General features: G+C 37.8%; 1 protein-coding gene and 1 long non-coding RNA gene across 5 annotated transcripts in view; both read left to right on the forward strand.

Moving 5' to 3' along the window:
* Positions 1 to 25392, forward strand: part of ARHGAP6 (Rho GTPase activating protein 6) — a 483185-nt gene that overhangs the window by 184651 nt on the left and 273142 nt on the right. The window lies entirely within an intron of this gene.
* Positions 747 to 25011, forward strand: LOC306650877. The gene is made up of 2 exons (XR_013761047.1): positions 747 to 3369; positions 4710 to 25011. It is a non-coding gene; the product is annotated as an uncharacterized lncRNA (long non-coding RNA).

Genomic DNA, 25392 nt, shown 5'->3' on the forward strand with positions numbered 1-25392 from the left:
TCCTCTTATATTTTTAAAAAATGTTTTATTAGTGTATTATAGTCATATATAAAATTAGGATTCATTTTGAAATAATCATGCATGTTGGAATATAATTTGGTCCATTTTAGTCCCAAGCACGTTCTCTTTTCCTCCCCTCTCCTTCCCCCTTTTCTCCTTCCTCTACTCTACTATCTTCCTTCTTTATTTATTATTTTTAATTGATGCTTCATCTATATATATTTATAGGTAGATAGATAAAAGGTAGAATTCAATATGGTATATTCATATATGTACAACTATGATTTGGTCAGTTTCATTTCTCAGTTCCTTCCTTTTCCCATCCCTCCTCCCTCCCTCTCTGTTCCCTTTCTCTACCTCACTATTCTCTCTTCCTTCATGGGTTCCTGCCTTTTTCACCTTATTTTGCTCTAGTTTCCATATATGAGAGAAAATATTTGACCCTTGACTTTCTGAGTGTGACTTATTTCACTTAATGTGATGTTCTCCAGTTTCATTCATTCACCAGCAAATGCCACAATTTTATTCTTCTTTATATGTACAGCATATATTCTTTATGCATTCATCTGTTGATGGATAACTGGGCTGGTTCCATAACATGTCTATTGTGAATTGTTCTGCTATAAGCATTTATGTGCCTATATCACTATATAATACTGCTTTTAGTTCTTTTGGATAAAAACCAACAAGCGGTATAGCTGGGTCATGTGGTGGGTCCATTCTCAGTTTTTTTTTTTTTTTTTTTTTTGAGGAATTTCCATACTGCTTTCCAAAGTGGTTGTATTAATTTTCAATCCCACCAACAATAAAGGTACCCTTTCCCCCATATCTTTGCCAGCATTTGTTATTGTTTATTCTCTCTCTCAGTACTACAGTTGAACCCAGAGGCGCTTAACACTGAGCAACACCGCCTGATATTTTTTAATTTTTTTTTTTTTTAATTTTGAGAAAGGGTCTTTCTAAGTTGTTTAGGGCCTTACTAAGTTGCTGTGACTGGCTTTGAACTCACAATCCTCCTGCCTTAGCCTCCCAGGTTGCTGGGATTACAGGCATGCACCACCACATCTGATGTATTCTTGATGATTGCCATTCTAACCAAAATGAGATGAAATCTCAATGTAGTTTTGATTTAAATTTCCCTGATTTCTAGGGGTATTGAATTTTTTCATATATTTGTTGAAAATCCTGGCCTTACTTGACATCTTTCTTGTTAACTTCCATAAAAAATGATCAGTTAGGAATTTATATTGTATCAAAACAATAAAAATTAAGAAAAATTGATTTTATTGATATTTTGTTTTCATATGTGTGAACATGATATTTCTCTCCATTTACTTCACACTTCTTTAGTGACTTTCAATAATTAAATATGTATAACTCTCCTACTTAATAGGCTTGCATATTTTGATAGCTTTTTCTTGAGTACATTACATATTGTTTCATAATTATAAATGGCACTGTTTTTAATATTACAGTTGACAATTCCTGGATGTAAATTTATAGAAATTCAGTTTATATATTGAAATTATTGTGGTCACACTGCTGCACTCTCTTGTTAATTCTAAAATTTATCTATGGAGTCTCTTGAGTAACCTGTGTAGGTATTTGTGTTGTCTGGAGACTATAACCACAGGTTAGCAGCCTCAAACAGGTCCACATATATTATGCCATCTGAATGTTACATGGCAAGTATTATTATCCCAATTTTAGAAATGAGAAAATAGATCCAAAGATCTTAAGTAACCCTCCATTGATACCAAGTGATTGAAATGGAAGAATCTAATCTCATGTCTTCTTATTTTAACACAACACTGTGCCTCCTAAAATCACTCACCTTGAAAAAGAGATGAAAAATACAGAGAGAAGCCAAGATTGTGGGAATAGATGGAAAAGAAGAAAATAATTTCAGTTGCCATGCGAACATCATAATATCATGAATTGGCCAACTCTTGATTTATTGACCATAGGGACTTACAAAATCCTTTTCATTTATTTTCCAGTTTGCAATGTTCAATATCATTGCTATGTTTATAAACTTCAATATTTTAGTTTTTTCCCAGTGTTCTTAGGTAATGAAGTCCTTGGCTAAATTTATGCAACCATGATCTGAATTTATATAACAAAGATCTGGCTACTACAGTTTCTGATGATCACCTCTTAAGTGGTAGGAACTAGTATCAATAATTGTTCTGCCTCTCAAATGCTTTAAGGAATGACAAAGATGTCATCAAAGAATGTAGCCATGTTTACATAATCCTAACAATTATTTCAAGTGTAAGGTCACAATTTCTTCTTCTGTCTTCATTCTGCAGAATCTGCTAAAGTACTTTAGAGTTTGGATTCAGTAAAACTGTATCCCATTTCTTCCTGTGGTTATTTTCAAGAGGCCTGGAAAGCAAATGGAGGAATTTCCATTTGGTAAATATAGGAATTTCTTCCACCACCTTGGAGAATATGTTTTCTCTCCAATGTCGAGTAGATATATTGGAATTTGCCCATTGGTTTAAAAGGAGATAGAGTCCAGGAAAGCCCATGAGAGACTAAGTGTTGGTAACCATGTTTATAATAAAGATCTGGCATCTCCTCAAGCAGTGCATAAAAATATGTTTTGTTCTTATTCCAAGGTAGTACAATATTGGTCCATAGTCTGCAGTGATTCTAACCATAAGGGAAAATAGGATTGTGCGTGTGTGTACTAACAAATATTTTATATAGTATGTTGCCTGTGTAATGAGGACCCTCTTATACCAAATGCATCTACAGTGCCCAATGTGGACCAAGAAATTCTTATGTTCTTCTGTCAAATCGTTTGTTTCACATGGAAGTGGAAATTGAGGATTTGCAAGTAGGATTTCCAGCTGTGACTCACATGAGACAGGGCTGCATTGACTGTTGGGCTGCACTGGTTGTTGGATCAGTAAATGAAACAACATAAGCCTACTCAGCTAAGACCTGAAAACCATACTCCTCCATTCTTGTGAGTGCAATCCCATATGGAAACTTACTATAGGAGATACTCCAATGAATTCAAATACCAGATTGTTGGAAAATCTCCTTAAGAAAAAAAATAAATACCTTTTATTTCGATGTTTTCTTTTTTAAAAAGATGCCCTCAATTTTATTTCAGGAATTGAAAATTAGGCACTCTCTTTTTTTTTCCTCCACTCTGAATGCATCAAGGAAAATATTTTAGAACTTATATTTCACAAACCTTATTTTATCAAAAAGGAGCTTCATCAAGAAATATTCCATGTGAGCCCAGTAATTTCTGAAATGAATCTTCAAGAAAGAGCTCTTTTGATTTCTGGGACAGCATGAGACAAAGCCAAGCAAAGAAGATGAAATAACACCTAAAGTGCAAAACCACAGGTGACATATTTAATGTATCTTTAAATGTAACCATTACCAGAAATAAGAGTTGACATGTATGTTCTACACAATACTTTTCTTGCTCTTTTTTTGGAAATGCAAAACAAGTGAATCATTGAGCAAAATTATAATTTCAAAGGGTTAGCAATATGTCATGTAGTTCATGATTGGCCTAGTTTTGGAATAGTCAAAATTACTGTTCATGCAACATGCAATCATTTTGAAATAACTCAAGTCTTTTATATGAACTTCTTGGTAACAACCAAATATTCAGTACCCAGAAATACCACTTACCATGTCTTCTTTTGGTTTTCTTCAATCCACCAACCTCAATCTGTGTAACCAGATCCAAGCCTATTTCAAATGCTCAAAAACTCCAAGAACCAGTTTTACAAGACCAAGTCCCTCTTAAAGGCCAGAGTATGTATGTATGTGTTTGTATGTATATATATACATACACACACGTACTTCCGAGTGACCAAAATGTAACTGATTATTTCTTTTTTAAAAACCTACAGCATTACTTTTAAATGGGGACTTTTTTAAAATGCATGTAAAGGTACCTCAAAGGTAACCTTTACAAATATACTGGTAAGGAACAACTTTGGAAATCTTTGCTTTGACAACTTTGTAAGGTTAAGAAAAATTGTTAAATTCATTTAGATTCTGTTCGAATTTTTTTGCTATTTATCTTAATAACTAAATGAGTTTTGTCCCCTTGGACAAAGCCAAGGGAACCAGTCATAGGGCAAAATTCTTGTGTGGAAACACCTACTTCTATGACAAAAGTATCCCTAGAGTCAAGCTCCAATAAGCATGTTTCTTGTGTGCACATAATATTGAAATTTTAGAAGTTGGAAATTTTAATTTCTTGGCTATAAAGAAGCATACAGTTGGTTCTTCAGAGGTGTCATTCTGAATGAAAGTAGTTGTAAAAGAACAAGCATAGCATCAGTCAGAAAGAGCCAAATCTCTTACTTTTGTATGACCTTTGGACATGCAACCCACTCAATGCATTTCTGGATTTTCCTCTGATCAGGTTACAGGGATGAATCTTTTACATAGACTGCAAAACATATAAGTATGAGACCTTATCCTCATCTTCCATGTGCCTATCACATAGTAGATGGTAAATATTTCTAGAAGGACTGACTGAATGGCATGGGCACTTTAACCCATCAATAGAATAGTTAGGATTTCAGATTGTATCTATACTAATTCTGAATCTCCTGCCAAAAAGTCTGAGTTCAAGAGTTGATTCATAATTGTGTTTTTTCTTGTTTTTCTAAATTCTTGTATGAGTTTCTATTGATATTCTTTGATTTTCATCTTTCCCTAAGTTTCAGACATAATAGAGTCTTCTCAATGCACCTGGAACTGGTCCTCTCAAAACAACAATAGACTGTATTCTCCAGTATGGCAGTAAATTTAGACATGAAAAGGAAAGTCACTACAGTGGAACAGATTATCAACAAGGTACTCTGGGATTATGGAGAAGGGGCATCATCTTAGCTGGAGGATCAGGGAGGTAACACTGATGCAGGATGCTGATGATACTGAGGACATGAGGATAAAAAACAAACAAACAAGGGTCCATTTGCAAAGGGTTGTTAGTCTCCTGAATTTTTTTCTTCATAACTTTCACATATATTGCTAGCTTGTGCCATATTCCAAAGTAAACTAAGTAGTCTACAAAGAAACTCCAAGGTTGGTTATATTCCCTGAAATGTTCTTCAAATATAAATCTCCCTTTTAGCTTGAGGGACCATATTTTTGAATTACCTGCGATTGAGGTTTTCTTTTTCTTTGAACTTCAATGCCTGAGTGCACTAATTCCTTTGTTCAAGCAATTAGAAAATCAAGTCAGGTGGCACCAGGAACCTGAGCTGTGAACTCGCAGGGGTTTGGAAAATGAACTCTGGTTCTGTTGCTATGGCAATAATTGGTTCTGCTATTTGGTTCCAGGAGAGCCCATAGTGATAAAATTTTCTTTGGGTAATTATGACAAAAAAAAAAAAAGAGAGAGGGAGAGAGAAAGCAACAAAGGCAATATCCTAGCTTTTGCCCCTGCATCTGATAGCCTTCTCATAAGGTACAGATGTTGAATTAACTCTTCCTTAAGGCTCCATGTGACATTGGCTTTAGGACCGCGTTTGATGTGTGCCAAGTAAAGGGTGAGGGGAGGTGCCAATCTTCTCAGGGTGAGCTCTGCTACATAGCAGATGCCATCAGTGGGAATGTCTGAGTCTCTCAACTGGGATTCATACTGACAGCTCTCTTGAGAATTGTCCAGCAAGATGCCATTCTTTGGACTAGGATTTTCTCAATGGTGGATGAAGAGGTAGGGAGGATTTTGTGTCCATCATGGGACATTTGGTAATGCCTGGAGGAATTTTGAGATGTCATAATTGTGGGAGAGTATTAAGGACACTTTAGTGGGTAGAAGCCTGGAATGCCACTAAACACCCTACAGCATCCAGCCCCAAATGTCCATAATGCCAAGTGTGAGAATTCCTGATTGGACCATGAATTTCATGATTTGAAATGACTGGCGTTGTCTATGGCCATACCACCCTGTATGGGCCCATTCTCATCTGAAATCACTATCTGGAAGTAACATCAGGGTCAACATATGAAACTGAAGCTATACAATGTATTTCTTCAGGGAAAGTTTTCTGTGACTTCTTAGGGGATGTCAGAGATGCTCCAACTTGCAAGAATATGTGTTACAAATGGCTCCTGAGATCCTTCCAGTGAAAGGCTCATTCTGAAGATGGCATGACTCAGAAGCCGGACAGTCTCAGGTACTCAATTTCAGAAAGAAATTCCCTTTGCCTCACTTTATAGTGCTTGTTTAAGATTTCTGGTAGGTAGCAGAGCACAATGAAGTGACATGTTTGTTGTACTTAATCTGAACACCATATGTTGACAGAACCGCAAGAACAGCAAGCTTTTTTTCAATAGAACTTCAATCACACTCTTCTTATTAACCTGGGATCAAATACACAGAAGACGAAAAAACACCCCCACAATCTTGTTCTTTGTTCTAGAATGGGTACTTCAAACATATATCATTTCTCAAGTTGCATGCAAATATCTACTGCATATCAGTCTATTTCTTTGATTCTAGAAAGTTCTTCCACAAAGGAGTAAGAACAAACTGTCCTAGTACTTGTATCAGGAGTGCCATTCTAATGACTACTGTGAGCATACATAGCTCTGGGATGTGCTCATTCATCAGTCATTGCTGTCAGAGTGAATACCTTACCTGTCACAAGGAAATTATATCATACCTATGTGTCTGTCAGTGTTTCTCAGTGGTAATATGGAATTTGACAGCCTGTCATTTTTTCCCAAGCCCATAGTTTTTTGACAAGTCAGTCTACATGTGTTTGCTCACAGATATGCCTCAGGTGCCTGTACTCACTCACAACAGTCAGATCCAAATAATTCTGGACTCCTGCTGACTCCTTGGACATTCATGTGTCCATTCACTAAGCTTGCCTTACCACATTGTCTGCAGTATGCCCACCCTGTGCTAAAGTTTACAGATCTGAAAATCAGGAAACTCTGGGCCTTATCTTGAGGAGCATCAGTCAGGGGAGGAAGGCACATGTGGAAAAGTAAATAATGAATTTTCATCCAGGAGAGGTCACATCCAGGGGCTGGATAGCCTAAGAAGGGAGGGGTACATTGGCCTCTGGGTGTCCAGGGAAACTTTGCCAGTAGAGGTGTGACTTCAGAGCTCACCCATAAAAACCTAGTGTAAATTTGTCTAGGAGGGATAAAAGAGCAGGGGTGTAGACATGGAAACATTGACCAGAATGGAATCTCCGAGGGACTCACAAGCAATGTACAGTGGTTGCTTGCATGTCAGTATATTGTTGCTGATAGAATGTAGCTAATTTTAGGGAGACAGTTCTGTCAATTGAAAGGAGGATGAGTGGATTGGGGCTTTGGATGTTGAAGCAGAGAGGCCAGGGAGACCAATAAAAAGATTAATTGGTGACAAAATAAAAAAGGAAGTAATGGATTTGAGCTCTCTGACATGGTGGCTTATTGGGTTGGGTGACATTGGTCATATCTCTGCTGGCAATGACAAAGGAAGACTGGTGGAGGATCTGGCTTCTCATACCATTCACAAACATCTTGTTTCCAATCACCTCAGATAAGCATAGAAAATTAAGTCAAAATAACTTGCTCCTAGGCTTCTGCCCTAAACTAAAGGACTTCATATAAAACTCTGGAGGAATCATTGACCCCTGGATCAGAAAACTGGATAAAGGTGATGCATTGCAGTAAAATAGGCACTTTGTAATGAGAAGGGGTTGTGAATAATGTTTGGCATTTCACATGATATGTTTGAAATACCTATGTAATACCCATGCAGGGTGGTCCAGGGAGCTTTTTGGTAGGAGCTCAGGAGAAAGGCTTCAGATGAGGATTTTTATTTGGAAGTAATTAGGGTGTAGATTAGTGGTTCCCATCCCTGAGTGTATCACTTGTGGAGCCTTTAAGATTCCTGATGCTGAGGCTGGCCCCCGGTTCAATCACATTAGACAGGCATGAACATGAGGAAAAAAATTCCCAGAAATTAGGCTGGTTTCTCTGTGGGATAAGATGTAACTTCAAGTGGTACAAGTTTGGGGATGGATTTAGGAAGGCCCTGACCCTCCTATCTCTGTTTTAGTCAGCATTTTTGTTGCTGTGATTAAAAGATCTGACCAGAACAATTGTAGAGGAGGAAAATTTTATTTGAGGGTTCATGATTTCAGAGGTCTCAGTCCCTAGAAGGCTGGCTCCATTCCTCAGGAATCCAGTGAGGCAGAACATAATGGAAGAATAGTGTGATAGAGGGAAATAGCTCACATGTTGATTAGGAAGCAGAGAGACTCCACTCTCCAGATACAAAATATATACCCCAAAGCCACACCCCCAATGTACCCCACCTCTTCCAGTTATATCCCACCTGCCTTCAGTTACCACTCAATCCCATCAGGTTATTAATTTGCTGATTAGGTTAAGGCTCTCATAACCCAATCATTTCTTCTCTGAACCTTCTTGCTTTATCTCACATGTGAGCTTTTTGGGGATACCTCTTATCCAAAATGTAACATTCCATCCCTGGCCCCCAAAAGCTCGCACTCATCTGACAATGCAAAATGCATTTAGTCTATTTCCAAGAGTCCCCATAGTCTCAACAGTTCCAAGATTGCTCAAAATTCAAGTACAAAACATTTCTGATGTTCAAGGCAATCTCACATTGTGAGATCCTGTAAAATTAAAAGCAATTTACAAGTACCCAATATATAAAGGTACAAAGTAAACATTTCCATTCAGAAAAATAGGGGCATAGAATTAAGGGATGGGATCAAAGTGAGACTGAAATCCAGCTGGGCAAACAAGTCCTGTAGTTATGATGTCCTCTCCAAAGGGCTTGTGTAGCTCCATTCCTGTGGCCTTGTTGGTTGCAGCCCAAGTGACCTTTCTGTTGACTTGTCTCCACTCAATACCTGAAGCTTTCCTAAGATGATGTTACATGTTACTAGCATTTCTTAATCTTGGGTGTCTCCATTGCAACTTTGGCTTCCCCCTCAAATCTCTACACCTTGCCTTCTCAGGGAGTGCCCTCTGCTGCACTTTGCCTGGCTTCCAAGGACTTCCTTTGAAATCTTGGTGGAAGCCTCCATGACTCCCTAACTCCAGCATCCTGCATTCCTGTGGAACCAGCACCACGTGGTTGATGCCAAGTTCTGCTACCATCTTGAACAGTAGCCAAGCCTCTAGGGACCCTGGCTGCAGTAGCCTCTCAGTCTGGGTGACTGAGCACATTGAAAAAATGTCCCAGGCCCCCTTGTTCAAGAAGAATTCCCCAGTGGTCTCTTTTAGAAAATTTTCACTTTTACTCCCTTAAGCCTGAGATGGGTGTGGTCTTGCCAGCTACTGAGATGCCCTCAAGTCATCTTTCTTATTGTCTCTGGGCAAAGTCTTTAGCATTTCTTTAGTGGCAGTAATGTCTTTAACAACTGCAATTTCCTTAGCCCCACTTTTACTTGGCCTTTCAAGTTCAAATTTTTCAAATATTTCTGCTCTGCTTTCTGCTCCTGATTATCACAATAAATTTGGCTAAGAGTGACCAGCAATACCCATGCCACAGCCTGAATGCTATGGTGCCTAAGACATTTCTTCTGCCAGATTAAGAAGTCCATCACTTTTAAAATCAGCCTCACAGAAAGCCTTAGGACAAAGGCAAAATGAAGACAACTTCTCAACCAGAACATAACATGAATGCCCTCTAGTCCAATTACCAATAGTATCCTAAATGCTTTTGGGCACTGTCTTTATTGTCCAGGATCCTATTGGCATTCTGGTCTTCAGAGCTCCCACCAGAATCAGCAATTAAGCTCTGCTTACAGTATCCTAAAGCATTTTCACCTTGCACTGCTGTGCATCTCAAAATTCTTCCCATCAATTCCAAAAAGTTCAAAATGCTTATGAACCACATGGTCATGTTAGTCACAGCAACAACCCCACTTCTCTGTACCAATTTCTGTTTTAGTTAGCTGTTTCTATGCTGTGACTTAAAGACCTGACCAGAACAACTTTGGAGGAGAAAAAGGTTATTTGAGGGTTCACAGTTTCAGAGGTCTTAGTCTATAGACTGTTGGCTCCATTCCTCAGGACTCCAGTTGAGGCAGAACATGGTGGTGCAAGAGTATGGCAGAGGGAAGCAGCTCACATGACATCAGGAAGCAGAGTGAGATTCCATTCTCCAGATACAAAATATATATACCATAGCTATATCCCCAATGCCCCACCTCCTCCAGCCACACCCTACCACGTTGGTTATCACTCAGTTAATCCCATCAGGGAGTTAAAACTGATTAGGTTAAGACTCTCACAATACAATCATTTCTTCTCTGAACCTTCTTGCATTGTCTCACATGTGAGCTTCTGGGTGACCCCTCACATCCAAACCATAATACTATCTTTACCTTCCCATGACCATAAAGCAAATAGGACTCCTCTACTGTGCTCTGGCCATGATGTATTATCCTGCCACAGACCCAATGTGACAAGGTCTGGCAACATGGACTGATACTCTTATGATGCAGGAAGAGATGAAGATCCTGGAGAAGAGAAGAACACAATGGAGCAATGGGCCCCTCTGAGATAAGAATCATGGATTTTTGTCCATTCTGAACATTTGTGCATTTTTTCTCCAGCGTACTTCCTTTCCCACTTGGGGAAATGGGTGTTGTCTGATGTTGATTGGGAATGGACTTTGCCAATTTACATCCTGGAGACAAGGGAAAGGCAAGAAATATTTCTGCAGCTGGCCTTGGAATCCAGGCTAGATAGGAAGGCCTGGAAGATAAGAGGGACCATATTATTGGAAGAAAATCAAGGAAGGAGGAAGATTTGGAGCCTGTCTCAATGATGAAAATATTTGAAATTTAAAATTCAAAAATGCTGCAATGAGGGTGGATTCTTTAAGAGAAAATAGTGGGATTTGCTTGGAAGTGAGAGCTGTTCTGAGATGGAAGGTCCAAGTATGGAGAATATTTAGTTTTGTACTCTCTTCTGGAAGTCTTAGTTATTATCTGTTTCCTTAACATAAAGCCTATCTTATAGTGATTGCAAGTGTTTTAGCACAGCTATGTTCTATAGAATAGATTATTATGTCTCCATTATTTAAAAACATTCACCAGAGAAAATAAAAACTGATACCCTTGCATCAAGAAATGTACATATCAACCAAATACTGTATCAGTTGCAAATTATTTACACAAATTCCATTGCTTTAAGCTAATGCTTTTCAAAGCATCCTTTATAAACACCTTTCTTGCTAGCACCATGTGTTCTTGCTTTTTGATCGTTTGCATATTTTGTTGCTAAGTCTGCAGAAACATTCTTTCTTTAAGATTATTAATTATATATACAAATACTCCTGGGTAAAATTGTCTACTTGGAAGCAGCCCCAGGATCTAAGGCAAGGGTCAGTAAACTTTTCCTTAAAAAGCCAGAGAGTAAATATTTTCAGCTTTGCAGACCAGACAGGTTGTCACAGCTACTCAGCTCTACTTCTGTATGTTGAAAGCAAACAGACATTACATAAATAAATTGTGGCTGTGTTCCAATAAAACTTTATTTACAATAATAGGCAATGGATTGGATTTAGTCCAAGTGGCTATAGTTTCTGACCCCTGATCAAAGATAATAAAACACTGTAGTAGGTTGTGTAATTTTATGGGAAAATCTCCAAGTTCATATTTTAATTGATTTGAGTTTTCAGTTTGGGCTTAAATGTATTTCTGTCATAGTTTGTGATGGCTCTATAAAAACGAAGTAACTTGTAAATGATGATGACATATGGAAGGTTCTAACTATAGATGGTTTTACATAAACCTATGAGGTCATGATAGTATGATGTAGATAGACATAAGTTTTGTCAACTTACTCCTACAAAGATTTAAGTACCTCTCTCTGGTTTTCAGTGTCATTTCTTCTAACCATGTAATCCAAAGGCACAACTAAAACAGCGTAATTCAGTGTTGATTGGACTAATGACTGTATTCTATATAGTTTCTTTATGGAAATTCCATGTATTCCAGTAAAACTAGCATTGAATTTAAAATATGGTCCCAGTTTTTAGAGGCATCTCATTAATAAGCACATTTTTATGGTAAAATACGGTCTGACCAAAAATACTGTAACAAGGTGTCAAGACTCAATACTGTTTTTGTGATTTAGATGAAAGACCAAAGTATGAGGGTACTTATCTACAAATAAAATAGATATTCCTTAAAATTTCACCTATGTTGTTTCAATGTCACTGTAAAGTATTTATATACTTTTCACTAAGACCTATTAAATATTTACTATTAAGGCTGCCACTCTGTTAGGTGGTTTGATGTTTCAATCAGGACCCAGAGGGTTTTTTTTTTTTTTTCCATCAGTCATTCTTTGGAGTTAAATGTGTGTACGTTGGTAGGACAGGAATGGAACGGAATGTCAGCTTTCTGCCAACAACTCTGGCTGCAAGACAATTTCTCATTTTTTTTCAATGTGAGTCACATAGAGAATTTATCTGAGAAAGGCATCAAAAGAAGAAGTGAAAAGTAATTTAGGAGGAAAAAAGTAAAGCTTCTTATGTCCATGTTGGCCCATAGTAGAAAATGGGTACTAAGTAGCATCACTAGTAAATTTTCTTTTTTCATTATGAAGCACAATTCTTGAACATGCCAGATGGGATGGACCTTATTCAGGTCCCATTATAAAAGATACCAGAAATCATGATCTGCTTCTCTAACTCTGGAAGTGGAAATTTTTTTCACCAGAGTGTTCGCTTGGGGTGACCTTAGGGAATAATATCTGAAGGGCTCCTTCTATTCCAGATTGTAGAGCAATAGCCACAACAAATCATTAAAGATGATGAACCTCAGGACAGAATCAATTGAGATTTACAGTTTATTTAGAAATGTGACTTGGACATATAAAATAATAAAATTCTACACTAACTGTGTTCCCTATTCATGTGGAAACTGGGGAGCACTGACTGTATAGTGATGGGAAGTTAACCATGCACAACTTGGAACTAGATTGTCCTTGTGCACATTCATCAGGCATAAATCCCATGCACATGTACTTTGGAATGGCCATTATGCAGCCTAGCTATTACTCTAGCTTCTGCTGGCTCTAATTCAAAGTTTCTCAAACTGAACATTGTTGATATTTAGATCTGGATGAGTTTTTGTTTTGAGGGCTGTCCAGCACAGTGTAATTTGTTTAATAGTATTGCTGGGCTCTACTCACTAGATGTCAGTAGTGTCCCCTCCCCCCACCCTGGTCATGACAACCAAAATATCTTCAGATATTGCTCAGTGTCCCCTGAAAGTCAGAATTCCCCAGTTGAAACCACCACTCTAGTTAGATAATGCACAGCCCCATGTGTGATATCATTTAAGTGGTATTCTGAAAAACATTGGCTATAGCCACACACCTGCACTCTGGGTTTCTCTCTGCACATTTCATCTCAGATTTGCATCAGGTCTTGAAGGGAAGCAGCCATATGTGCAGGGTATTCACATTGTTAGGTTTGCCTAGGGTAGTCTGGTTTTGATCTGTCATCCAGATGTAATTATTAAGTATCACAACCCTGAAGAACATCCCAATAAGGATAAAAGTTATCCAGCCCCTTTCTGGTTTTGGAGGACGGGGAAGAGTTTTAAGGGCTCCTACACTCTCAAAAACTTTTACTTTTCGGAAGTTTTTGATGTCTTCCTGTCCTATAATTGCCGTCTGGAAACTTAACCTTTCCCTGCCTGTATGGACTACATACAGTACTCAAGTACTAAGCCTTCACTCCTAACAGTTTTAGTTTTTGTCCCAAGTAGGCAAAGTGAACTCAGACAATGAAGAAAAGAACAGTGCTTTGAAAAGAATGTTCTTCTCCCAATAAAAAGCAATTCTAAAGTTCTAAGTAAGAAGGAGTTACTGCTGATTTTGTAATGGCTTATGTATTTGCTTTTATAATCATAGTGTTATTGGGCTCAGGCTTCCTGCTTTGAAAAGTGCTGTGTAGTGCTTTAGATAGAAGAGATAGATTTTAGAACAGACTAGACTGCAAGATAAGAGAATTGAAAAAACCAGGGTGGTTTGGAAAACAATGATTCTTGTAATCATAAGAATAGGAAAATTATTTTCCCCTCTCATTAAATCCTGTCCCATGTTGAAGACTGCTCATTAAAGCCTGGAGTGGACATTTGCATCATGTTATTTCACTGGAGTGTACCTTTGCTAAAACATGCATACCAAAAAACCTCCAGGTAGTAATATGCTTTCAAACCTATAATCAGAATCAGCCTCCCACCTGAAAATGTAAAGACAAGATATTCAGCCTGAACAGAAGTTAAGATAATCATGTGGAACCAACCCAATCAAAAGATTGGCATTAATTTCATTATCTACAACTAAGCAACAAGCCCAGATTTGATTTTTAAGTTGGTACAAAGTTCTAGACTCTATTTGAGATGATAGGCATACACTATTTCCCTTCTTCCCTTCTCTTTTCTTCTTTTGTCCATATCTTAGAGCTTTTCTCTTCTCTTTAACTCAAACGAAGCCCTGGTCTGGAAGGTCAGAGTTGAAGACCCCTGACAGAAAAAAAGGGAGACAAGGAGACTGCATCCACTAATGATTCCTTGCCCCAATCTCTTTCCTTTCACATTGTGATGTTTACTCCCTGGGTTCCTGTGGAATAAAAGTTATAATGGATATTGTCTCTAAAACTTGAGTAAAGTTTGTGCCTTTATCTTTAATTGGATTTCTGAAGTTTTTCAGGTATTTCCTGGCTTCACATTGCTCTTCCATCTTGGCTGTGAAATATGGGTTGGCAAATGTACTGTATCTTCCTGTGGTTTTCTGTCCAGTTGCCTTCCAATGAAACAGTTGATTCCAAAAATTGTAACTAGCTAAAAATAATAGCACTTGGTAAACTAAGGCTGACAGACCATGGAGAATATGTAAGAAGTAGCTGTTTTTAAATTGTTGAATTGGATTATGCTTTGGAAAGTATATTTCATACTTTCAAATTATATAGAATACTGCCTCAGGAAGCAGTGTTTCAGGAGGATATGAGCTCAGTCTGTACAACTACAAGAGACACTAATCAGGAAATGTGAGCCCTCTACCCTGCCTTAAGAAATAGCATTCTCTGATCACTGAGCCTCCAGCTTAAACTTATTCAAAATAAAAGAAGTCAACCTCAAATTAGTATGCTGGAGGACTAATTGATGCTGGGTAGGTCCAAGAGCATGAGTGTAATTTTCTCAGTTGCCAAAATTAGTGTGTTAGTGTCATAGAACTGCACACTAAAAAGCTATGCAACCAGGCCCTTGGACAATGGACCCCAGCATTGCCATTATTTAACTTCTTTCTGACTAAAAATGCACTGTGTTTTTGTGGAAAGAACAATGTTCTTGACCACCTTTAACATCAACATTAACATCAAAGAACTATTTTGGGTGCACCAAGTATACATGATACATACAGGTACTCTGGACACAAAGACAGAAATATCCCACATGGGTACTTCTCCTTCATCAAAAAGCAAAAGACCAAGAGGAGGAAATGGGACAGAAACAGAAAACACAAAATGATAAATGAGTGTGTGCTAAGTGTCCAATGATGACAAATGATCGAGCTAAACAATAAAGGTAAAAACTAAAATTTCAATGTGAAGTTAAGAGGCAAACATAAATGAAATATAATGGGTCTTTTCTTTTTTTTCCATTATGTATATTACACTTGGCTACTGGGTACAGAACTGAAATAGGAGGGTCTTCATCCATGTAGAAAATCATTTTTTTGGCACATACAAATGAAAAGATTGAACTGGTTGTAGCAGTCCCACAATGTCATAAATGCATCAGGTTTTCTCTATTTTGCCATTCTCAGTAATAACTTTCACGTTCTTGGTTGTCTCATATTCACAACATGACTGGTATATCTCCCACCATTATGCTGACATCTCAGAAAAAACTAAGGATGAAGGGAACTCAAAAGGGCAACCTTGCTGAAACAACTTCCCTTGTTCTCAACACTTCGTCTCCACTATCTGTAATTTTTGACCTGTTCCAATATTTTCTTACAGTAAATAACAGGAGAATGGATTTAGGGTAGAGAGCAAGCTCTGGTATATGACTCAACTGTTGCTAATATTTCAAAGTTACAACCACATAGATCTTCTAAACCAATGGTGGACAGATCATGGACAGATCACGGACTGTGGATCACATTCAAGGCATAGACTGTTTTACTGGTGCACAGTTACACCCATTCATTCACAAATGATCAATGGCAGCTTTTGTGCTATAATGTAGAGTGGGGTAGTTGTGATAGAGCCTCTGTGGCCTATATTTTGCAAAGGCTAAAATACAGTCGATTTGGCCCTTTACATAAAAATATTGTCAACTTCTAGTCTAAATGAATAACTTAGTGGGAAAATGAGCAAAATATCTTGAGCAGATAGTTTACAAAAGAGATATTCAGAGACAAATAAGTATATGAACAGGTGCTTTGACTCACTAGTCACCAGGGAAATATTAATTCAAACACAATATGATACCACTACCTGAAAGTCAAGATTGCAGTTATTTTTAGGGGAGTGGGTGAAATTGGGAGGGGACTTTTCATGATCTGGATAATCATTATGTAGGGGTGAGCAAGTTGGCAAAATGCATGGAGGTGTGCCCTGAAGAGTCTAATACTTTCATGCTTCTGTATCATATTTCACTAAAGAGTTTAAATACTGGGGAGTGATATTAGCTAAATTATATTGTTAAATTGTATGAATATATGAATATGTAGAACTATAATGCACTGATAAAAAATATGGAAAATGAAAACAAAAAAGGAAAAGGGAAAAATACACATCTCTTTAATGATGGAAACCTAGCTGCATTGCATCTGCCAGTTTTCTATTAAAAATGTTGCCTATGACACATACCTCTTAAAATAACCACACTAGGCTACACAACAGACCTGGCCTCTTTGTTTGAAACTATGTTCAGTGTTTAGACTCAGTCACAAATGCAATAAATTTTCTGTTTTCAACTTTTTGCATTAGACTATAGCTAACACAATAGTGTGGCAGACTAGGTGGTCTCAGCTCCAAGTAGCCCATGGCAAGTGAAAGTTTATATCTGCACTGCTGTGCATTAACCTACTGACCTGACCTCACACCCCTGAGATTTTCAGCTACAAGAGAAAGCAAAGGCTGCGAGGATAGCTGAATGTGGAATTCATGGATGCTAAGAAGGAAATTTGGAAGGGTTTACTCTTTCCAATTCTGTTTAGTCTTAACTTGGTGAAATTGCAAAGAGGTGCTGGAGATTGAGAAAGCTGTTTGTATGCAAAGTGTTGTCTGCCTCAATTGTGCTCTTGAATTTTGGCTGACTGCCCAGTCTTATGTAGGAGGCTAGATAGAATGTGTGTGCTTCTTGAAAAAATCAATTTTAGATTTTATAAAAGGATTCAAGTGTTATTCCTCCCAAGGAAGGAATTGAGACCATTTTTTAAGGAGAAGGTCAGAAGAAATAACCAGGTCTAAATTTTTGGCTGAAACATTGAGTTAAATATGTTTCCTCCCATGGTTGCAAGTGAGGAGTTATAAAAGAAATAAAATATTAAATGCTAAAAATAAATAATAGAGATGGGGTAATTCAAGCTTTAGAGTAATTGATATTCCTCCTTTAAGAAAACACTGCTTTAACTCAAATTTAAATAACTATGAGCAAATCTAGATATTCAATCCAAAAGTTTACTATATACATACATAATATATACACTTTTTTACATCTGATAATTACTCAAATACCTTTCATTTAAAAATATAACATTTTTATGTATCTTAATGAAACTATGTAAGAATATACATACATAATTATAAATATATATGTGCATATGTGTGTATATATATTTAAATACGTATGTGTAGACAATCATAAAATTTATAAAATTACCATTCTCTAAAAGGAGAAAAGCACAAAACCAACTGGCAAGTGATGAGAAGGAACTGGAGTAAATTGTTTATAAGACGCAAAAAAGATTTAGATGATCTTGATGCAGCCTCCCAGGTCTGGTATAGCACCTCAAAGGATCATTTCTTTTAAAAAATATAAATATTAGTTTAGAAGAAAACACACACAAAAAGCTGCATGACTTGCATTTTTGTGGAAATTAAGATCTGGCAGTAGAAGATGAAAGGACACCCACCCAGCTGCTTGGGCCCCAGTGCTCGAGTTACTGCTGTCTCCAACGGGGCTCCTTGTTAGGAAAATATCTTCCCCATTCCTTCACTTTCCCTCCTAGAAGTTCTCAGAGGAGAGTGAGGTTGGGGTGCTGGGCTGTTGGAACAAGAGTCTTGTTGCCAAACTGTTTGTAGTAGAAAGCTAAGTGGGCTTCTCGCTTTGTGGGTCAAAGCATTTGGAGAACCTTGTCTTAGGAGAGGTGAATTACCCTGCCTCTTGATGGTCTCACAATGCAGAAACCCAAGGAGTTAGGTCTCAGTGTTTAATGACAAAGTTGAACAGGGGTGATTATGCAAAGGTAGGCTTGCAGTTATCAAAGCATAGAACTCACAGTTATGAAAAGCCTTTTGAAAAGGGTTTGCATGGATTGTACTTGTTATAGTGAGAAACCAAATTAGGGAGCCCTGCCTCCTAAATTCCATGTAGACTAATGTGCAGTCGGGAATCATCCTGCTCTGTAAGCCACATCAACCTCATGTCATACTGAATTTCTTTGTGGGAAACCCGTTAATATATTTACTCTATAACCAAAAATTATAGCTCTGAGTTTGAACAGCATCTCTGTGATTTCCTGTGGACTGTCTTTCTCTGTATAAGTGGTTTATTCTGTCCTAGGGGAAAACATTTTTATTTTAACAGGTATAGCTTCCAAAATAACTACTTTGTAATGTCCTACATACAACATTTAACAACTATACCTAGTAGTCAAGTTTTGGCCCAAGCAACAAAGCTGTTGGAACTAACACCAGGTTATTCCAAGGAACAGTCATTGTCATCACAATTGATTCCTGTCCTGATTCTTTATGGACTTGCTGGTGCTGTAACCACTCATACAATTTGTTCTCATCTCCTGGGATGATATTTAATAACATTGAACAAATATTCATCACGTGTCTGCTGTGCAGTAGACACAGGACCATGCTTTTAGGTGGAAAGATGAATATGACAGCTCTGTTCTTGAGGAAAACCATGTTTGGGGAAAAGCAGGCAAGACAAGCTTCCTGACATAGGTAATAACAGGAAGCTACAGTCTCCTATTGGAGGGTGGTAAAGTGGGTCAGGGAATGTCCTTCCAGGAAATCCAGAAAGGCTAGTGAGAGATTTACTAGCCAAAGATAAATGGAAGAGGGGAAACAAAGGTGATCAATATGATGAGGTAAGAAGGTATGATAAGCAGAGGAAGATTTACCCTTGAAAACAAAGGAATCATGTTTAGTGTGTGACCTTGAATTGAGAAGAGCATCTCCCAGAGCAAAAAGCCAAGATGGATGACTGCATTTTGGTATATTCAGAGCATGTTGAGAGGTTGCCACATGCACTAGCCTACTTGCAGAAAATGTGTTGTATTACTCACTACCCCTCAGAATCTTGACTAGTCTGATTTTTTTTTTTTTTTTTTTTTTTTCTTTGGTACCAGGGATTGAACTCAGGGGCACTTAACCACTGAGCCACATTCCAAGCCCTATTTTGTATTTCATTAGAGACAGGGTCTTGGTGAATTGCTTAGCACCTCACTTTTGCTGAGGCTTGTTTTGAACTCACTATCCTCCTGCTTCTGCGTCCAGAGCCACTGGGATTATAGGCATGTGCCACCACACCTGACTTAGTCTGAACTTTTTAAATCTTTTTATTTTTTGTACCAGGGATTGAACCCAGGGGCTTTTAACCACTGAACCACATCCCCAGTCCTTTTTTATATTTTATTTAAAGACAGGACCTTGTGGAGTTGCTTAGGGTGTCGCTAAATTGCTGAGGTTGGCTTTGAATTTTCAATCATCCTACCTCAGCCTAATGAACCACTGGGATTACAGGCAAGTGCCACCACACCCAGCTAGTCTGAAATTTTAGTATGTACACATTTATCTATACAGTGTGACCTGACTTAGAAGTCACAGACTATTGAAAATTTATGCCATAAAATTAAATAACAACTCCAGTTCACTTCCTCTGAGTGGCCTAGGGTTTTAAAGACAAGACAAAATCTTAGGACTCCAAGGGCCAAATATAGACATGGATGTTTTGGAATCTTCTGCTTTTCTGGTCTTAGAGCACATGGTATGTTGTGTAACTGAATCCAGTGCAGATGGGTACAATCCCAGTTCAACATTGCAGTGAGGGATACCAAGTGACAAGCATTTGTTCAGAAGGAGGATAAAACTTGCAAGGTAAGGGAGGGAATGAGGAAAACTTTCCTTTAGGTGACACTTAAAAAGTCCTTGAGAGGGAGACACTCTGTCCAATGGTTTGAGAATAGTAAATATTATAAATGCAACAAGGGAACATTTATTTTTTGTTGTTTTATATTGTTCTGGAAGAATTGGGACTTCAGGTACTTTCTATAGACAAAAATGAATCCTAATTATATTTACCTGAAGTTTCTAGAAATAACAAGCTGCTTCTTTTGGCAAGGCATTATCAAGACTATAAATGAAACAGAATAATTGAGAAGTTAATAGAAAAGAATATATGGAAGATAAATTATGCTTCTTTGGACTTATAAAACTCCAGAAGGGAAAAAGACGAAACCCAAAAGTAGAAAAAAAAATCTAAATGAAACAAAGTGTCATTTCAGTTCTCTAATTTGAGGGCCAGTGAACATTTTCTGAAAAGGTCAGATATTTTAGTTTCTGTGGGCCATTCAATCTTTGTGACAGCCACTCACCCCTGCTGGTGTAGCGAGAAAGCAATCGTAGACATATACTTGAACAAATGGGTGTGACTGTGTTCCAAGAACACCTTATTTATGGAGACTGAAATTTGAATTTTATATAATTTTCACATCACAAAATACTTTTGATTTTTTCCAAGAATTAAAAACGTAGACACCAATTTCACCCACCCCTGTGCTAGATCCGAGATGGACATCTCTCCACAAGTTTGTTTATTTAAAGCCCTGGTGGAAAAACCACATGCTTTCCCTTTTAAGTTTCTGTAAATTAAATGATGATCCCCCCTTGGAATTTTCCTAGGTGTTTCTAGAATGCTCTGTGCTCCTGTAACACTTTCTAACAGCAATCGTTATGCATTTACTAAGTGCTCACCATGAACTAAAAAGCTGAGGACAGACGTCAGAGGAAAAGAAAATATTAGCAATAGAATGTGGCACAGAGGTTCCTGTATTTATGGAATTTCAACTCATGCACTTTCATAGATACAAATAAAACCAAACTCTGGAGCAAGGCCCTCTAGCTTTCTCTTTGCTGCCAAAATATTCATCAAGAGTTTCTGGGAGCTCCTTTTGTTTCTGCCCCTTTAATTTTTTAAGTTCTCATTTTTTTTTTTCAGTATACTAAATATTTGCTGTGTTTCTGCTAGGTATTAGGGAGTTTTGCCAGGAACCTCATTTTATGCTATAATCTCATAGAAAATGAGAGAAAAAAGTGCTGGTAAGGAGTAGCAGAAGAGCAGGCAAGATAAAAACAGTTTTTAAAAATAGAAATAGTAGAAAACCTGGTGCAAGTGCTTTGACAAGAGGAACTATTCAGAGGGCAAAGATGCCATCATGCAACCAAAAAGAAGTCCCACATCTCTGTGGTAATAGTGAACAATGATAAAGAGCTTGTAAGTACCTGGCACTGTTTTAAGTGATTGTATGATTATATAATCATATATACAAATTCACAGGTCCTCCTTCACTTGTGATGGGGTTAATCCCCTATAAAACCATCCTAACCAGGGCATGGTGGTTCATGCCTGTAATCCCAGCAGCTTGGGAGCCTGAAGTGAGAGGATCTCAAGTTTGAGCCCAGCCTCAGCAATTTAACCAGCCCCTAAGCAACTGAGCATGTCCCTGCCTCATAAAATAAAAAGGGTTGGGGATATAATTCAGTGCCCCTGGGTTCAATCCCTGTTACCAAAATGAAACAAAAACAAAAACAATAGTTCTAACTTGAAAATATCATAAATCCAGCATGAAACCAATGTACATAACCTTCTGAGCATCCTGGCTTAAGCAGCCACAACATGGTGCTATATCACTTATTTATCCTTATGAGTTGGCCAGGATCTGTGCCTCACTGCCAGTGCCCAGCATCAAGAGTATTATCGTACTATTCTTCTCCAGGCTATTGCTAGCCTGGGAGAAGATTCAAATTTGAAGATTAAAGGACAGAGACTACTGAATGTGTATCACTTTTCCACCATCATGAAGTCAGAAAATAAGCCAAACTACCATACATCAGAGACCTCTGTATCTACTTCTGTATACACATGTGCACATGTGTGCACACACACAAATTTTATCTCCACTAAAATAATGTGCTAACAAATGAAATCATGAAATGATTGATGAAGCAAAGAATCTTTAAGTGTGTGGTTGGGGATTGGTATTTTAGACCTATTTGTATTAATTCAGGAGAATGAAACAAATGTAGCAAGTAAAGAAATCCAGGCCTGGATGCTCTCAGGTAGGTTTGCAGCTTTGAAATCTGCTCAAACTTAAATTAAGTGTTAAAATGGCAAGTGAGTTTGCAGAAGCTGATGAGAAATCCTATAGTGCTAGAGGGGAGATCATCCACATCTGTGTGTGAAATTAAACAAGTTCAATGTGGCAAAGACAGCAGATAAACCATTTATCAGCAAAGAGGGCAATAAGGCAAATTGTAAAACCTGGGAATATTGACCCGTGCTTCACCCTGATAGAAATACATCCAGGAACTGCAAACTGCTACCCTATTCAGGCCCTCTGGTGTGGGAACACAATCCTAAATAGTCCGTAGAGCTTAAATTTCCAATCCACAGTGAACAGGCTACTGTTGGTGTTCTTCCCAGAATATCTCAGATCTTTCACCAGTTCTGCATGCCTGTTCCATTCTCCAGCTTCTGTATGGTTTGCTTCTAATGACCAATATCTTTGAACTTCTGCAGAGGATTTCCTGTGGGATTCTAGAGGAGTTTCCCTATAAAAGTATATCACCTGTGGCATCCCATGAGCCATGACTGCTGAGAGTGAAAATAGTAAAGCTCAGATCTCCTTTGGCTTAAGCTGGGACAAACTGTGGGATGTAATTTATATTGGGATCAGACTGAGACTGTGACTATGCAAGAAATCATGTCCTCACATGGTTTCCTCCCTTCCCAATCCCGTTATGCCTATCTCATACCAATTTCTTTTGGGAACTCATTCTTAGTAAACCATTTGCATATCAATCATTATCTTAGTATCTGTTTCTGGAAAGTATACCTAAGGCAATAATCAACTATATTATTAAGAAAGAGAAATAGCATGACTTGGCTTTCAGTAAGCATTGAAAGGTTGAATGAAAGAACAGATTAAGTGAATTAATGGAAACAGTCTTTAATTGTGTGCTACTCATGTTGTAGTTAGGGAAACAGGAAAGGGATTAAAATATTTAAAGACTGACTATTTCATCATAAAGTTGGAGATAGCATAGAAAAACTGCTCACAGCCGGGCACAGTGGTGCACGCCTGTAATCCCAATGACTCAGAGGCTTAGGCAGTAGGATCGCGAATTCAAAGCCAGCCTCAGCAATTTAGCAAATTCCTAAACAACTTAATGAGACCCTGTTTCTTAGGAAAATAAAAAAATAGGGCTGGGGATGTGGCTCAGTGCCCGAGTGACCCTGGGTTCAATCCCTGGTACCCATCCCCCCAAAAAGAAAAGAAAAACTGCCCACATAGTGTGTCCTCTCCAGTTCAAAGCCATCCAGACTCAGTTTACATATTGCCCATATTGCCAGGAAATAAGATATCACCACACTTGAAAAAGTAGTCTTTCTTCCTTCTCTTGCCCCACTCAAATTATTTTACAGTACTTCTCTCTGTCCCTTCCTTTCCCTTTCTCCCCTCCCCCTTTCTTCCTTTGACAGAATTCATATGCTACACAATTCACTCATCTAAAGTGAACAATCTATTGATTTTTTGGCATATTCAACATTGCACAATCATCACCACAATTTTAGAATATTTTAATCAACCCATAAAGAAACACTGTACCCTTCAGCTATCTGTTCTAGTCCCCAGCAAACCACAAATCTACTCTTGGTCTCTGTGGATTTACTTATTCTGGACATGTCATATAAATGGAACCATATAGTATGTGGTCTTTCCTGCCTGCTTTCTGTCAATTAACATCAATTTCTCAAAGCTTGTTCGTGTTGTATCATGTTACAGTACTTCAAATCTTTGTATGGCCAAGTATTATCCACTGTATGGACAGAACACATTTTGTTTATCCATTCATCTGTTGATGGAAGCTTGATTGTTGAGTCACTTCCACCTTTTGGCTATTATAAATAATTTTCTGTGAACATTAATGTCCATGTTTTAGGGGGCACATGTTTTTATTTATCTTGGTTATACATTTAGGAGAATTTTTAGGTCAGATATATAACTTTCTTAAGTTCAGCAAAAATATGAATCTTCATAACTTTCACCCTTGGTTTTTGTCCAGTTTTCTGGAGAAAAATGGACAAAGACTTTCCTTCCTTACACATGAAATCCCTTCAAATCATTCATCACCGTCTTCATGTCCTCCTTAAAATTTTACAGCGAATCTCTTTTGCTCTTTCAATCATTCCACTATAAAAAATGGGACTTACAGAAATGCAAACTTAGAACTCTGAAGTTGTCACAGTATCTGTTTTGATATACAAAACAACTTTCTTTTGTTCTAAATCTCAGACTTTTCCATCAACAACTGATTATTTTGCCAAGTTGAGAGAAAACAAATTATTTTTCTGGATAAGAAGCCTTTTCAATAGACTCTGAAGGGGTTTTGCATTTGGGAAACCAAAAGGACTAATAATTTGTGTTTTTGACCTGTTAATGTGAGAAAAAAAATACTATGGTTTTGAAAGATCAAAATAAGTGGAAATCAGTAATCCTAAGAACTTTAAAAGAAGTCATGTGTACCATTCTTGTTGCTCTTAATCACAAAGACAATAGGGAGAAAACTTGACAAAACCACTGGAAAATGTGGCAAGTTATTTAGCAGGTTCTGGGTTATGCTTTAGTAGGCCAAATGTTATTTTCATTTCTTCTTCAATAGCTGCGGGTGGATCTGATTCTTGCTTATTCATCATACACTTAGAGATATTTTCAACCTTCTTTTAATATGAAATCTAGAGTTTAGGATGGCTCCTGGAATTGTCTTATGTTTGCTGCATTACATTGGACAAGTCACTTGACCAAGAACCTGCCTTTCTAAGCATTAGTTTCTACATCTCACTACCACCACAACTATGGTTC

This window comes from Sciurus vulgaris, assembly GCF_902686455.1.
Source record: "Sciurus vulgaris genome assembly, chromosome: X".
Lineage (NCBI taxonomy): Eukaryota > Metazoa > Chordata > Mammalia > Rodentia > Sciuridae > Sciurus > Sciurus vulgaris.